The sequence below is a fragment of the Tupaia chinensis genome, unplaced genomic scaffold, assembly GCF_000334495.1.
Source record: "Tupaia chinensis unplaced genomic scaffold, TupChi_1.0 Scaffold000044_1, whole genome shotgun sequence".
NCBI lineage: Eukaryota > Metazoa > Chordata > Mammalia > Scandentia > Tupaiidae > Tupaia > Tupaia belangeri.
In genome coordinates this window covers 1,724,008-1,729,824 of record NW_006159500.1, presented here as the reverse complement: position 1 = coordinate 1,729,824, position 5,817 = coordinate 1,724,008, and positions in this window count along the sequence as shown.

Genomic DNA, 5,817 nt, shown 5'->3' with positions numbered 1-5,817 from the left:
GTGGGGTGGGGGAGGTGTGTGGGGGATTGATTTCTCTCTTTCTGTCTCTGTCTCTCTTTGTCTTTCTGGCGAGCACATGCATCCTATAGCAAAAATCTCTCAAAAAAAATAAAAAGAAAAAAAGGAAAAATAATGGGGCAGGCAGGCAGGTGGCATGGTGGTTAAGGGTTCTGGACTCCCACTTGGCCAACTGTGGTTCGAGTCCCAGACCTGGCTGCTTGCTTTCTCACTTTCTCTCTCTCTCTCTGTCTCTCTCTAGTCAAATTAAAATAAATAAATAAGTAAAGTTAAATAAAATAATGATTTTTTAAAAAGAAAATGAAAAGTAACAGGCGCTACCACAGCTGTAGTGAAAAGGGAAGCCTCCTACACAGCTGATGGGAATGTAAATTGGTAGATCAATTACGGAAAAAAATATGGAGGCTCCTCAAAAACCTACAAATAACATGTTTAATATTCTTAACTAGACTGGTCCGAGAAGTATTTCATGTTGGGTAAATTCTCTTTACAAGCCAAATGATATATAGTGATTGAATGTTTAAAAAAATAATGAGAATAAATAATAATAATCTGGAAAAAAGGATGAAAAGCTATTTGATGATGATGTGGAAAGTAATGTCTTTGTCTTTGTTAATATGCATAGTAATCACGCTGGAAAAAGAAATATAACACACTGTAAAAATATATGATTAAATGTAATATAATTTTTTTAAATCTATAAATAAAACTATCCCAATTATCCCACTTCTTTGTATTTACCCAAAAAGACAGGAAAATACTTTCAGAAAGACACACATACATGTTTATTGCAGCATTATCCACAATTGCTAAGGCATGGAATCAAACTATATGCCCAAGAACTAATGGCTGGATTGATAAAAATGTGACACATAGATATTACAGAATATTACTCAGCTGTAAGAAATAATGATACCCTGTCTTTTTATATGAAGTGAATCAATACAGAAGATTTAATGCTAACTAAGCAAAGTAAGCCAGACTATGAAAGATAAACATGTCTATCTCTGCTCAACGTATACTGAATGTCTGTGTCTATGGCAGAACTTGAAAGATCTGAAGATATAGTAATAGGGAGGACTAGTGTACATACCAGAGACTATAAGAGAGAAAAGCAGATAGTACAGAGTGGGTGGGAGAGGCTCAGTGAAGAAATGTTTAACAGACATTAAGAATGTAAAGTTTTCCATAGAAAATTATGTATATGGTAATATCCTTGACTTGATTGTCTTATACTACATGCATATTTTGAAAAATCATATTTTGTGCTATAGAGATGTACAATAATTAAATGTAAATAAGAAATAATAAAATAAATAAACTCATACTTCCGTTCTATTTTTCCATGAACTTTTTTTTTTTTTTGGAGAGGATTTTGCTATAGGGCACGTGTGCTCGCCAGACAGACAGAGAAAGACATAGAGACAGAAAGCGAGAAATCACCCCCCAGGGAGGATGGTCATGCTGCAATCCCTTCTCCTCCATTCTCCTCTCAGGATCTTGGGCACACATGCACAGGCGCCTGGCGTGAGTTCTAAGCCACCCGGTCTGGGACGCGAACCGTGGTCGACTACGTGGGAGTCCAGCAACATAGCCATTACACTAATTGCTGGTTCCTGATTTTTCCATGAACTTCTTGAAGTCCCCTTGTATAATAACTTGACACAGTAGTTATTACTAGTTGCAGTATTGATTCCCTTAGAGATGAAGACAACTGTACAGTTTATTACCTAATTATAAATATAAAAAATGTGAAAGTATTTTGGGAAAAACAATGAAGGCTTCACAAATATATAGTATCATCATCAGCTTTATGATTACCATCAAGCACAAACTCTCGCTACTTTTTTCTCTAGGTAACTATGTATAAAATAACCATAAACATTTTTACTTTTTTCTTTCTTGTATTTACTCTTATATTTGTCTCATTTTGTATTATTTCATAAATAGAAAGACCCTAGATGAAACTATTTTTAGAAGTAAACTAAGAAAGTAAGCACTACTTTCCATTCTGAAAATAACCACTGATAAGGAGAAAGAGAAAGCACAGTGCACGTATTCTGGTACTCACTATTGCCTTGCTATGATGACAAAGAAAGATACCACTTAGAAGCTATTTCTTTCACAAACTTACAAAGATCTTTGGGCAAGCTATATAGACATTGCTTGGCATAGGATCAATCACGGTACAGAATGAAAGCCAGATGGAGAAAAGGAGAAGAAATAGGTTCACAAACATATATAACAACAGACTGGTATCTAGGACATATAAAGAACTTCTACAACTCAGTAACAAAAACATTAACCACTCAATGAAAAGTAGACAAAGATTTTAAACAGATATTTCACACAAATAAAGCTCTATAAATGGTCAATAATCATATGAAAATTACCAAACATCATTCGTTATCAGAAAATGCCAGTGGATACCACAATGAGATACCATTGTGCAACCACCCCCCACCCCCCCAAAAAAAAACAGCAAAAATCCAAAAGACTGATAGCACCAAACATCACCAAGAATATGGAGCAATCAGAACATGTAGAACGGCATAATCATTTCAAAAACAGGCCCGGTAGTTTCTTATAATAGCAGGTTTGCACATGTCTTATGACCCAGTAGCTCCATTCCTAATTATTCACCCAAAAAATAAAAATAAAAACATATGTCCACAAAAACTCATGTACAAAAATACTCACAACAGCTTTATTCATCTTAGACAAAATCCGGAAACCACTGAGATGTTCATCAATAGAAGAATGAATGAACCAAGTGTAGTATAGTCACATAAAAGAGTACCACTCAACCATAAAAAGGAGCTATTGGGACCAGCAATTCACGTAATGGCTATGTTGCGGACTTCCATGTAGTCAACCACGGTTTGAGTCCCAGACCCGGTGGCTTAAACTCATGCCAGGCTCATGTGCATGCGTGCCCAAGATCCCAAGAGGAGAATACAGGAGAAAGGACTGCAGCATGGCCATCCTCCCTGGGGGGTGATTTCTCACTTTCTGTCTCTCTGTCTCTCTCTTTCTGGCGAGCGCACAAGTCCTATAGCAAAAAGCTTCTCAAAAAAAAAAAAAAAGGAGCTATTGCTGTATACAACAAAAATAGATAAATCTCAGGAATATCATGCTGATTGAAAAAGCCTTATCAATAAAGAAATATACTGTATGATCTCATTTTTATGAAGTTCTAGAACAGGCAAAATTATTCTGTGGTGGAAAAAATTAGCCTATTGGTTGCCTGGGGCTGGGGGAGGATTGACTGGAAATGGGCATGAAGAAACTTGCTAGGGTGATAGTAATGTTCTATGTCTTCAAATTAGTTTTAGATTACACAGGTTTATACATTTGTCAAAATTTGTTTTTTAAAGATTTATTTATTTAATTTCATTTGTTGTTGTTATTTTTTTTTTATTTGACCAGAGAGAGAGAGACAGAAAGAGAAAGGAAAAATGAGAAAGCAAGCTGCTCTGTTTGGGATTCGAACTGTGGCCTACCATGTGACAGTCCAGCACCTTAACCACCGTGCTACCTGCCAGGCCTCATTTAGCAAAACTTAATCAATGGTAAGCTTAATATTTATACATATCATTATATTGACATATTACTTGAAGGAAAAAGAGAGAACTATAAACCAAAACAAACATGTCATTAACCCCGTTTGGCTGAAACCATCATCTTCCAGGAATTCACCAAAATGAGGAATACAGAGGGAAAGAGAGGACAGGCACCTAAGTATGTTCTGCAGGCCTTGTAGAAAACATAGAGCTGTTCTTTGGTAACATACATGTGAATCTACAAGAAAGGTGATATTGCAGGCATCAAGAAAATGGGTATTGTTCAAAAAGGAAGGTGGCGTGGTGGTTAAGGTGCTGGACCCTCCCACATGACCAACCGTGGTCTGAGTCTCAGACCTGTTGACTTTCTTTCTCACTCTATCACTCCTAGTCAAATTTAACAAGAATAAATTAATAAAAAATTTTTTAAAAATGGAGTGCCCCACAAATATTATCATGGCAAAACTGGTAGAGACTATACTGACCCACTATGCCCTTGGCATTGTTGTAAACAAACAAGCTAAGGGCAAGATTCTTGCCAAGAGAATGAACGTGCATATTGAGCATATTAAGTACTCTAAGAGCAGACAAAGCATCCTCAAATGTATGAAGGAAAATTATCAGAAAAAGAAGGAAGCCAAACAGAAACATATACCAGGGTTCAACTGAAGCATCAGTCTATTTCACCCAGAGAAGCAATCTTTGTGAGAACCAATGGAAAGGAGCCTGAGCTGCTCAAATCCATTCCCTATGAATTCACGGTATAACGGTACTAAAAATAAATAAAAAAGAATTCTGGATTGTAAAAATTTTATTTATTTTGGGGCCAGCGGGTGGCGTGGTGATTAAGGGTGCTGGACGCTCACATGGCCCACCACTGTTTGAGTCCTGGACCTGGCAACTTGCTTTCTCACTTTCTGTCTTTCTCTCTCTCTCTTTCTGTCCCTCTCTGGTCAAATTAAAACAAACAAACAAATAAATAAATAAAGTTAAATAAAATAATTATATATATATGTATATATATATATATATATACACATATTTATTTATTTTCAGTTTTGCTAAGGGGCACAGATACTCACTGGAGAGAGACAGAAAGATGGGGGAAAGTGAGAAAGCACTTGACCATACTGCACTATTTCTTCCACTCTCCTTTTGGGATTTTGGCCATGCATACCCATGTGCCTGACATGTTTTTCAAGCCATTGGGTCCAGGACTCAAACCACACAGCAGAAGGTAAGCTTTGCTCACTAGCTGCCGGTTCCTCCTGCTTACCTCCTGCTGTGTAGCCTGATTGCTATCAGGCCACAGTCTGATACTTCTCTGAGAGTTGTGAGCTGGGGACCTTGCTCTAAGGTGTGCCTGGCTTTTTACGAAAGATATCAAATTTAACAAAGATGTTAAAATGCAGGTGCTGACATCAGATATCCTTCATTCAGAGAATTTGCCAAAAGAAAATCAGTGTAGGGGATAAGATGAACTACAAAGAACAGAGGAAATAAAACTGAATTAGTGATGGGGCCAGCTGGTAGCATGGTTAAGGTGCAGGATTCCCATATGGTGGACCATGCTTCAAGTCCTGGACCTGGCGGCTTTCTTTCTCACTTTTCCTCTCTCTCTCTCTCTCTCTCTGGTGAGCACATGTGCCCTACAGCATATTTAAAAATAATAATAACAATAATAATAATAAAATAAAATAATTTTAATTTTTTAAAAAACACAATTAGTGAGAACAGAGAAAAAGATGAGTCAAATAAAATGGATATTTTCACTGTGATAATTTTTTTTCTTTTTGTTTTTTGCAATAGGTGTGTGTGCTCACCAAAGAGAGACAGAGAGAGGCAAAGTGAGGAATCCTATCCCTTAACTGTATTCCCTTCTCCTCCACTCTCTTCCTTGGATTTTGAGCACACACAGAGATGCCTGGCTTGATTTTGAACTGCAGAGTCAGCCATATGGGAATCCAGTGTCTTAACCACCATGCCACTCACTCACCCCCATTGTGACCAATTTTATAAAGAAGCAAAATGCCTGCTTTTGAACTTCATAGAATCATGGTAGCAGTGGTTTTGTGCACAATATCAGACTCCTAACTGAGATTTTTCTGTACTATTTGACTATTTCTAACGAAAATGGTTGCAATAGACAAAAATAGTTACATTGATACTGGTTCTAAATCTGTCAAAACTAAACAAGGTTGATGTTTTATAACTGGAGCTTACAGTTCAAAAACAA